We start from the raw sequence: 11106 nt of genomic DNA, 5'->3' as shown, positions 1-11106 counted from the left end.
TTCTAGCAAAGTAGTCTTGTAAGCAAGATCTGAAAGGGCTTTCTCTTTTACAACACTCTCCACTTGGAGCATGGACACATTGCTTTGCAACTGAAGCTCTAAATTCTGTTTGTCCATTGCTTAAGGCTTCAATAATCGCTAGCAATCTTATAAAGTCTTTTCTATACCAGAAATAAGCTCAGTCTGCTCCCCTATTTTTCTCTACAAGAGAATCTTCTCATTATCAGGAACGGTGGGAGTAGCCTGTAGTTCTACCATGCGATCTTTCAAAACTTTGTTAGCCCTTTTCAGATCCACAACTAGTTGGCCCAAGTGTAATCCAGAGGCATAGAACTGAATAGAATAATGGCAAGATTATAGTTGATAAAAGTAACTTAAGAAAACTTAGTTATAAACTTACCGTAGTGGCATTCTAGTTGTGTTCTTCAGCATACTTGGAGATCATAGTTCTTTGTGCTTGTTTGTGTGCTTCCACCCATGATTCAGCTAATGAGCCCTTCAACCTGAGTATCCCATAAGGTAAGGGTGAAGTGACATCTATTCATTGTTGGGATGGTAACCCAACAAACTGTTGGAAGAAACATGGGGAACTAATTGAAGATGTAGGTCTCAAGGGAGGGGCGAGAGGGATCTCAGGCAGTCGTGAATGAATGGGAGCTGGTTGGATAGGTAAAGATTTTGATGTTGGTCCAGTTGACCCGAGACCTTGATCAGGTACTGATCCTTCAGCCACATGGTTGGTCGATTTCTTATTGGACGAACGCTTAGAGCAGGGAGTAGTTCAAGTAACGCTTAAAGTTGGTGGGGGAATTGGTTGAGTAGTGGTAGAAGTTGATGTTGTCTCGGAAAGCCGGATAACTAAGGGAATTGCATGAGACATAGGTATAAGAAGGCCTAGCTTCATCATAACAATTCTAAAATGAGAACGACTATGTTTTTGAGACCTGGGCTCTTTACTTCAATCAAAAGAGATCTTGGCCAAAGCAAGGCAAGACCTTTTGGTGAGGGGCTTCTCGTGCATATCCAGGCATGAAGCCTTTTGGGTTTTTAGCGCTTGAAGACAAGAGGAGTATCCGACTCCAAGGAGTTGGAAGAGGACTCATGAGTGGGTTCAACCATGGGAAGTATACCCTCAGTGGTGGAGGTGTTACGATTCCACAAGTGCACGGATTCGTCGTCAGTAATAAAGATTATCGATCTCATGAGGACTAGTTATAAGCACTAGCAATGGTTCACTTAGGATTAGCTAAACTATCGATGGTTGTAAGTTATCTAAAGAAAAGAGATTGGGAAGTAGAAATGAGAACTAGTAAAGAGAAAGTAATTAGCTTGTTTTATGAAGAGTTCTAAGAGTTCGATTTCATTGTGGTGGTATTGATGTATTACGTTCCATCCTTTACTCATGGTCCATCAACATGCATTCGTCGAAAGCTAAAGCAACTATCCTTAAGTACTAAATAGAGAAGATCCCTATGAAATCCTGTTATAGTTAACCCTTGTCACTAGAGCACCTCAGTAGATCACAAGAACGCAACTCTAATTGGTGTCATTAAGGATAGAAATAAGGGCTTGGTTTGGTCTCTTACTTCCTTGTGGAGAAGTTGCCCCTCCTTTCGAGGAAATACCCTAGATGTCCGTGAACGGGTTACCCCTGTCACTAGGGCCCCTTGGATATACGATCTAAGATACTCTCTCTACGAGGTTAACAATTCCTACACAATCACTTAATACGATATGGAAATCTAGCAACAAGTCTCATGCATAGTAGTTGAAACAAAGCAAGCGAAATCATCCAATGAATAAAAGCATAAATATGAGTCTTACATCAAAACCAATCCATAACTACTCCCTAATCCTAGAACAAGGAATTTACTCGATAGATGTCAGAGAAAACCCTGAAGACATAATGTAATCAAGCATACAATCCTCAAACAAGAAGAGAGAAAGAGAAAGGATGCTTATCCAACGATGACAAGTGATCTTCAGATCCAATCCTTTGCTTCTGAAGTTGATGTGGTGATGAAGGATTGCTGGACAGAGGTCCTGGATGGCGTGGAACGGCACTAAGGCAATTCACCCTTTAACGGCTCGCTCCCCCTCCGAGGAGAAGGGTTAGAACCCTTTTTATAGGCTAGGGCATGACGCCGCGGCACGGTCGTGCAGATGTGGCACCTGTGCCTTCTTTTTCCTATGGTCGCGCTGCACGACCATGACAATTGGCACGACCGTGTGGATTTGGGGCACTGCTTTTGGGACACAGCCGTGCAGGATTGCACGACCGTGTATGGCTTGGCTACTGGTCGAGGGGGGCACGGTCGTGCAAGTTTGCATGACCATGCATGGATCAATCTCTGTTTGGTTGCACGGTTGTGCACTATTCTTCCTCTGTTTGGCTACACGGTCATGCGAGGTTGCACGACCATGTTCTCTGCTTCGTTCTAGTACATCGACAATCGCTGTATTTGCTTCAAAAGTTGTCCATGTCAACATAAAACCAAACAAAGAGCAGACCTCCAAACAAAAGAGTATTTATGATAAGTATATGATAAAAGAGACGATCATGCAAAGAATATATACGCATAAAGCAAGCGAATGTGCGTTGAAACATGCATAAACGATCATAATATTTACGCACATCACACCTCTAGACTTGAACCTTTGCTTGTCCTCAACCAAAATACTGCAAACTATGTTCATGAGTTCCTACAGTGTTTCATAATCCCTAGTGCATTCGCCTAACTCTATCAACTAGTTTCATTGATAAGCATGATTGTGGAGTAACCTAAGTATGACCTGAGCATAAGTTCTTTATGCTCGATGCAATAAGTAACTCAAACTCTTCAAGTTTCAATTCTCTGTCTTAGTTAAGTCATCATATAATTGAGTTCCTAATGTTCCCGATGATAGGCACTTACCTGCCACACACTTGGTTCATTTTTCTTAAATTACATAAGGTCTCAAAGGATACTACTCGGAATCAAGAGAAACATAATATTTATTTCTCTAGTAACATAACTCGGTCTCAAAGGGATAAATTGTTAGTTTCCACTCACGACAACTGTTTTTTATCCCTTAATCAAATTTTTTTTTTTTGTGCTATAGAGGTGTAGCACTAATTACAAATGTGAGATACATATGTTGGGATTTAGATTTTTCCAAATGAGCTTCTATGATCCAAGGTCATCCAGTAACCAAAATGTAAATAAGAAATCACCATGGGAACAAAAGTACTAAACAATTTGGATGAATCATAAATATTTCAAAAATATTTCTACTATTCAAGCTTAAGTACTTAAGTGTAGTGAAAATAAGATCCTTAAGGTTAGGCCAAGACTTATACCAAACTCCGTACAATGCTTAGCTTATTTCATGCTACTAAAAATACAGAAAGGAGATACACCAAACATATTAACACTATCTTGACAACACATCAACTAAGAAAATGCTAGTCATTTTGCTATCGGACAAGTTAGCAGGAAAAGTAGAAGGTTTGATGTTCTCAAATATATCTTAAAATTTTTTTTTTACATTTTATCAAAAAAAAATGATGAAGAATTACAAGTAGGAAAGTGCAAATGAGATGCAAGTAGAAATATGAAACTAATAAAATGCGAATAAACAAAGCAGACTCATAAAATATGCAAAAAGAAAAGAAAAACTTAACTCGACTCAGGTTGTGCAGACACAACACCCCCCCCCCCCCCCCCCCTAGACTTAAACTTTTCATTGTCCCGATAAAATCAATACGGTGGCGAGGGTAGGGAATAAGGGGGCCCCCGATGTGTGCCGGAGGGAAATCTAGGCATACCAAGAAGATGGCCAATGTGTTGATGATATTGATAAAGGGCATCTACTTGTTGTCTAGTAATATCCATATCATCCATAAAATTCCTCATTCTTTCCTGGTCAACCTCATAGTCCTGAACGAATCCTGACACTTGACTATGGAAATCCCTAGTAAACTAAAAATGATCTTATACCTCCCTAAACTGATCATCAGATAACTTGAAATGACCCTCCAACAATTGTTGTTGGGTATTTTGTTTCTCATGAAGGGAGTTTAAGGAGGCACGGAAGTCAGAAAAATCAAATCTAGAAGGTCTTGTACCATAGGAAAAAGAGTGCCTAGGAGGTTCCGGATATCCGGAAGGTTGCGGGAATCCTGATGACGAGGGTTCTTAGTGGTACTCGGTATCTTCTATAATGGAGGGAACATTTTCGAGGTTTAAGTCAGTAATTACCCATTTCGCGAGGTTGCAAACTGAAGTGCGCTCGGGGTAAGGAAGGGGTAATGGAAAATCATTGTTCCTAGGGAAGGCGAACCCATTCTCATCCCAACAAAGCATCTTCATTGCAAGACAAGAATCGATGTTGATCTTGTCATTACCATGAATGACCTCCAACCCATCAAGCTCACAACCCAGATTGAATGCTATTTGGGTGATCTATCCACCAAACACTATCATCCCCGAAGATGCTTTAGCTGCCCTCAACAAATTTTGTAAGAAATGAAATCCGGAATCAAAATCCACTTTATTCAACATCGCCCAAAGAGAATAAAGCTCTACCTTTCTAACCACCCCATCACTCTCTCCTCGACCAAAGATCGTTTTGCTCATCACTCGGTGAAGGTATCTAATGGTCGGGTTTTGTATGCGGGATGCCTTAGCTCTAGAGGGTTTGTAAGGGTTCTTTGATCCAGTTATTGACGTCCAAAATTCATTCCATTTAATCTCATCATCAAATCTACGGGCACCACCAATAGGTAAACCAAAACAATTATAAAAATCACTAATCGTCCACCAAACTTCTTTATTCATCATCCGAAAAGTTATGACCCCTACATAGTCATCCTCAGATGAAAATTTAACATCAATTGAGCTCAAAAATTCAAGGACTAGGCGGGAGTAAGTCGGTGAATAAGTGTACATAATATCCTTCCAGTCTAAGGAGCTAATCATCCAATCCACGTCATCCCTAATTCCTAGCATATTCAAAGTAGTGGGTGTTGGTTGCTACTCGGAAAGCCTAGAGGTTCCACTGTACAAAAATATTGTACAAAGGTTTGAACCTTTTCCTAGCTACCATGTGTTCTTTTAAATTAAATTTTGGATCGCCTACGGAACTTAACACGTTTGATCCAAAACTTAATCTATTTGTTCTTTTAGGTTTTGACTTGGATCTCCTGCGGAACTTAACACGTTCGACCCAAATCACCTTAAGTTATTAATTCCATTAAATATTAATTTCCATAATTGGTTCCCAGTACTGACGTGGCGAGGCACATGGCCTTCTTGGATATGGGAGCAACCACCACCGACTAAACAAAACCTTTTATAGAAATCTAATATTTAATTTCCTAAAATAACTTTAGGTTAACCGAAAAGAACAATCAAATCACAAGGAAAAATAAAACAAAAGAACACAACTCCGAAAAAACATATTCAAAATACTAGAACGTAAGCCTCTTGTATTTGGTATTATTTCCATAAATAACTAGCATGATGCGGAAAAGGAAAAACTACTAGTTATACCTTCTAGAAAGACCTCTTAATCTTCTACCGTATTCCTCTTCTAACCTCGGACGTTGTGTGGGCAACAATCTTCCGAGATGAGAAACCACCAACCACCTTCTTCTCCTCCTAGCTAGGTTCGGCCACAACAAGGAAGCTTCACCAAGGAAGAAGATCAAAACACCAACCAAGCTCCAAGAGATGCTAGCTTTCTCTCCTTCTTCTTCTTCTTCTCCAATTAGTATCCGGCCACCACAAGAGCTCCAAGGGGAGAGAGAGGTTCGACCACCACAAGAGGAAGAGAGGGAGAGGATGATGATGGCCGGCCACACCAAGGAACAAAAGAGGGAGAGAAATAATAGAGGTTGTATCTCATGAAGGCACCCCCACCCCTTCTTTTATATTCCTTGGCCTAGGAAAATTAGAAAATTTAATTACAATAAAATTTCCTTAATTTCCTTGACATGATTTAATTGAGAAAAATAAAATAAAATTTCCAATTAAAACAATATTGTCCGGTCACATCAAAAGAAATAAATTAGACAAGTTTTAATCAACAAATTAAAACTTCCTAATTTGTTTCCGGAAATTTTAAAAATAAAATTTCTCTTCAAAAATCTCTTCATGGTTGATAAAAAGAAATTTCTATAATTTTAATTTAACAACATGTGAATAATTTTTAAAGAGAAAATAAAATATCTCACCAATCTACAAATAAGGAAAGAGATCTAATCTCTTTCTTTAATCTTTTGTAGATCTTTTACAAGAGAGATATTTTAATTTTAATTCTCTTTAATAAATTATATCTTCCACATAATAAAAATTAAAATTAAAATCCTTTTTAATTTAATATGGCCGGCCCCTCTAGCTTGGGTTCAAGGTAGGGCCGACCACACCAATTTATGCTTAGGCCGGCCCTAGCTTGGTTCACAAGCTAGCTTGGCCGGCCCCTATTAGGTGGGTATAGAAAGTGGGTATAGGTGGGTATAGTACTCTATAAATAAGAGGCTACGATAGGGACCGAGAGGAGGAATTGGTTTTGGTCTCCCGATAAAATTAAGCATCCCGTGTTCCCCCGAACACACAACTTAATTTTATCAATAATAATTCATTCCACTAGAGAACTATTATTGAACTACCGCACCAATCCCAAATTACATTTTTGGGCTCCTTCTTATTATGAGTGTGTTAGTCTCCCTGTGTTTAAGATATCGAATGCCCATTAATTAAGTGAGTTACTGACAACTCATTTAATTAATATCTTAGTCCAAGAGTAGTACCACTCAACCTTATCATCATGTCGGACTAAGTCCACCTGCAGGGTTTAACATGACAATCCTTATGAGCTCCTCTTGAGGACATTATCAACCTAGTATCTCTAGGACACAGTTTCCTTCTATAATCAACAACACACACTATAAGTGATACTATTTCCCAACTTATCAGGCTTATTGATTCATCGAACTAAATCTCACCCATTGATAAATTAAAGAAATAAATATCAAATATATGTACTTGTTATTATATTAGGATTAAGAGCCCACACTTCCATAATAACCGAGGTCTTTGTTTCTTTATAAAATCAGTATAAAAGAAACGACCTCAAATGGTCCTACTCATTACACTCTAATTAGTGTACTAGTGTAATTATACATTCAAGATAAACTGATACCTAATTACACTACGACCTTCTAATGATTTGTTCCTTTCCATTTTGGTCGTGAGCTACTGTTTATAATTTATAAGGTACTGATAACATCATCTTCTGCATGTGGCACCACATACTATGTTATCTACAGTATAAATTAATTGAACAACTACAACTAAATGTAGACAATTTGACCAAATGTGATTCTTTATTCATAATGAATGTTTACAAAGCTTAGGCTTTCAGTATACACTCCAACAGTGGGATCCATATATCTAGTGCATATAATTCTTCTAACAACAAGGATATCATATCTAGCTTTATGTTCATGATTTATAAAAATAATATTAAACTCATTTTCATTACCTTCATCGTGCGCCACCCTTTTTCCTTTGCTTTTTGAAGAAGAAGTCTTCCCCTTGCCTTTGTTGCCTCCCGGCGCATCTCCTTCGCCAGATCCACAGCCTCCTCAACGAAGTCTCTTCAAGATTTGCAACATGATGGGCAAGGTGAACTTTGAGGAATTTCTTGTAGGTGGAGATGGATCTTGAGGATGGAAAAGGAGAAGGAAGAAAAATAGGGGAGTTGCTTCTCTCTTTCCGGATTTGTGGCATGAAGAAGTGTTAGATCTAGATGTAGATCTAAGTAAAGATTAACTTTAGAGGTAGGGATTGGGGTTTGATGAGGTGTAGTGGGGAGGAGAAAACTTTTGGGAGAGAAGGAGATGGGAATTAGGGCTTTTTAGAGGGGAGGGTGGCGCACACGGGTAGGGGCACGACCGTGTCTTATAGAGACGGTCGGGTAAGTAGGGTTTTTACACGACCATGCCAATTGGCACAGCCCCCTCTCTTCTCCCCTCGGCCAAAATCGCACAGCCGTGCCAGTTGGCACGGCCCGTGCCTTCTTCCTCTCTACCTTAATCGCACAACCGTGCTAATTGGCAAGGCCCGTGTCTCCTTCTTCACTGGTAGTCTTGCACGGTTGTGCCAATTGTCACGGTCTGTGCCCTTCTTTTCTCTGCACAGGCCACACGGTCGTGCAAAGTTGCACGACCAATGGCCTTTGTCCCCCTGTTGGCTTCGCACGACCGTGTGGGATCACACGACCGACTCCCTTAAGCGCACAGTGACTCGCCTTTTACCATTTTGGCTCCTCTGACGCCTCCACGCCCATGAAATGCTCACGTCCAGCTCATGGAGGCTATGCACATCCTGAAAATAAATACCTAAAAATAAAGAAATAATAACAGTACTCGACTGAACTTACTAGAGAAATAAAACGATAAACGGAATAATGAACTAAAATGAAAATCCCTTGAGTTGCCTCCTAAGAAGCGCTTGTTTTAGGTCTTTAGCTTGACCCCATTTCAGTTAGTGTGGACTAAACCCATGGAAGCACGGCTCTCCTCCTAGGGTTAATGCTCCAGTCTACACCTTTAGTTTCGCTTGTGCAGGACAAATGTACTTCTTATTGCTCGCTGGAGGGCACCTCTCTTGGAAACTGCATTCCTCAGCTTTGTGTATGTTCATCTTGCTAGAATTTCCTTGAGAAGAGGGGTCGCAGTTAGAAGAATCAGATAAATCAAATTCTAACATTTCTTTGCCGATCTCCAAGGATAACTCGTGACTTTTCACATCAATGAGGGCTCCAACGGTGGCAAGGAATGGTCTCCCAAGGATGATTGGTATCTTGGGATCCTCCTCTATATCCAAGACAATGAAATATGTGGGAATGATACATCCGTCTACTTCTACTGGCACGTCTTCCACTATTCCCATTGGGTATCTGCATGAATGGTCAACTAATTACAATGCTATAGTAGTCAGTTTAATGTTCTGGAGTCCTAGCTACTTACATAACGAGTACGAAAGTAGGCTAAGGATGGCTCCCAAGTCACAGAAAGCTTTTTGTATGAGTTCAGAACCAATTTTACAAGGTATGGAAAAACTCCCTGGATCCTGAAGTTTCGATGGAATATTTGCCATAAGTAGAGCGCTGTAATTTTTCGTTAATGCTACGTCTCGAAGTCTCCCTTCTGCCTCCTGTTAGATAAAATACCCTTTAAAAATTTTACAAACTTCAGCATTTGGTATAGTGCATCTATCAGAGGTACTTCTAGAAAAATTTCCTTAATCTTCTTCAGGAATCGGTTGAACTCTTCATCCTTTTGGGATGTTATCAGTTTCTGAGGGAAAGGAATTGTCTGACTTTGTGGGGGAATTTGAAGAGTTCCTTCAACTTTCTTGGTGATCTCTTCTCTATCCCTGTTCTGGAACTGATTAGGCATTAGGGGAGAGGGCTCTTCCTCTGAGTCAAGTCCTTTCTGAGTAGTGATTTGGGGGTCTCCCAAAGTTCGTCCTCTCCTCAGCTCGATGCGGTTGTAGTGTTCCACCGGGTTTATATCGGGCTTTCCTAGAAATGTTCCCTGTGCTCTTGAAAAGGACTGGGCTATCTGGTTGTCTTGCATCTTTTGATGTTTTTTGAAATTTTCCAGTCTTTGAGTCAATTGCTTGATCTCATTCTTCATCTCTTTTTTACTTTGAGAGAGCTTCTTCAAGCATCTTTTCGATTTTGGACAGTTATGAAGGTTGTTGTTGTTGATAAGTCTGTTGTCCAGATGAGTAGCTTTATTGCCCACGTTGATAGCTTTGTTTTGCTGGTCCTTTGTCCTGATTATTTCGGTATGAAAAATTTGGGTGGTTCCTCCATCCAGGGTTGTATGTGTTGGAGTACGGATTGTTTTTCTTTTGGTTGTAACTAGCTATCGCATCGCATTGCTCAAGTTGGTTTATCTATGCTTGTATTGGCCCTAGGGGTCATGTATCTTGAGTGTGATCCATACTTCCACAAGTTTCGCAAACACATACTATTGCATTAGACGTGTTGTTTCTCATGGCCTCAAGCTTCTTGTCCAGAGCGTCCAGCTTTGCAGACATGAGTGTGATTGTATCTACGTCGAATTTTTCTGATGCCTTTATTAGATTCCCTGAGAAAGAACTACCATATCTTTCGGTTGCCCACTGATGGTGGTTCTGCGCCACATTCTCTATGATCTCTTCAACTTCATCAAGGCTCTTATTCATTAATGCTCCTCCTGCTGTAGAATTGAGGGATATCTTCGCGTGATAGTTGATTCCATTGTAGAATGTGTGTAGAATCAACCATTTCTCAAGGCCATGATGGGGGCACTGTCTCAACATACTTTTGAATCTGTCCCAGGCTTCAAATAATGATTCTGATTCTATCTGTTTGAAGCTTGCGATCAAATTCCTCATGTGGGCAGTTTTGTTTGGCGAGTAGAATTTGTCCAAAAATTTCTGCTCACACTGCACCCAAGACGTTATGTCGTTTGCTGGAAGAGAATTTAGCCACTGCTTGGCTCTGTCTTTTAGGGAAAATCCAAAAAGAAGTAACCTTACTGATTCTAGAGGGATCCCATTTACTTTCATAGTACCACAAATCTCGTAGAAAAGCTCTAAGTGATGATTTGGATCATCATGCGGTCCTCCTCCAAAATGATTCTGCTTGACCATGTGGATTATGACAGGCTTGTTTTCAAAATTGTTAGCTTCGATTGGTGGTCGAGTGATGCTAGATCGAACCCCTCGTGCATAAGGTGTTGTGTAATCCTTCAACAGTTTGTCAGCCATTTCTGAATATTCTTGTTCGTCTTGAAATGCCTTTTGTAAGTTTCTTCTTCTCAGGAAAGTCCTATCGATATCTGGATCGAATGGTAGAAGTTGTCCTGAAAGATTAGTTCTTCGCATGCAAGAACAAGATATGGAGTATTTCAAGTGTAAAATTAAGTAAAATAAAGTAAAGAAAAGAGTTGGAATAATAATAATATTATTTTTTTAGGCATTTTAATAAAAATTCAGAAAATAAAGAAAAAAATAAAATTATTTATCTCTTAAATGCAGAATATTAGAAAAAGGAGAGATAAAA

General features: G+C 39.7%; 1 non-coding gene across 1 annotated transcript; it reads left to right on the top strand.

The window, feature by feature from the left end:
• Positions 1-10332: 10332 nt before the first annotated feature.
• LOC122044686 lies at positions 10333-10438 on the top strand. Its single transcript, XR_006129707.1, has one exon. It is a non-coding gene; the product is annotated as a small nucleolar RNA R71 (small nucleolar RNA).
• The last annotated feature ends 668 nt before the right edge of the window (positions 10439-11106 follow it).

This window comes from Zingiber officinale, chromosome 2A (genome assembly GCF_018446385.1).
Source record: "Zingiber officinale cultivar Zhangliang chromosome 2A, Zo_v1.1, whole genome shotgun sequence".
Lineage (NCBI taxonomy): Eukaryota > Viridiplantae > Streptophyta > Magnoliopsida > Zingiberales > Zingiberaceae > Zingiber > Zingiber officinale.
Note: the sequence above shows the minus strand (reverse complement) of the source record. Positions and strands in the feature narration are given on the sequence as shown.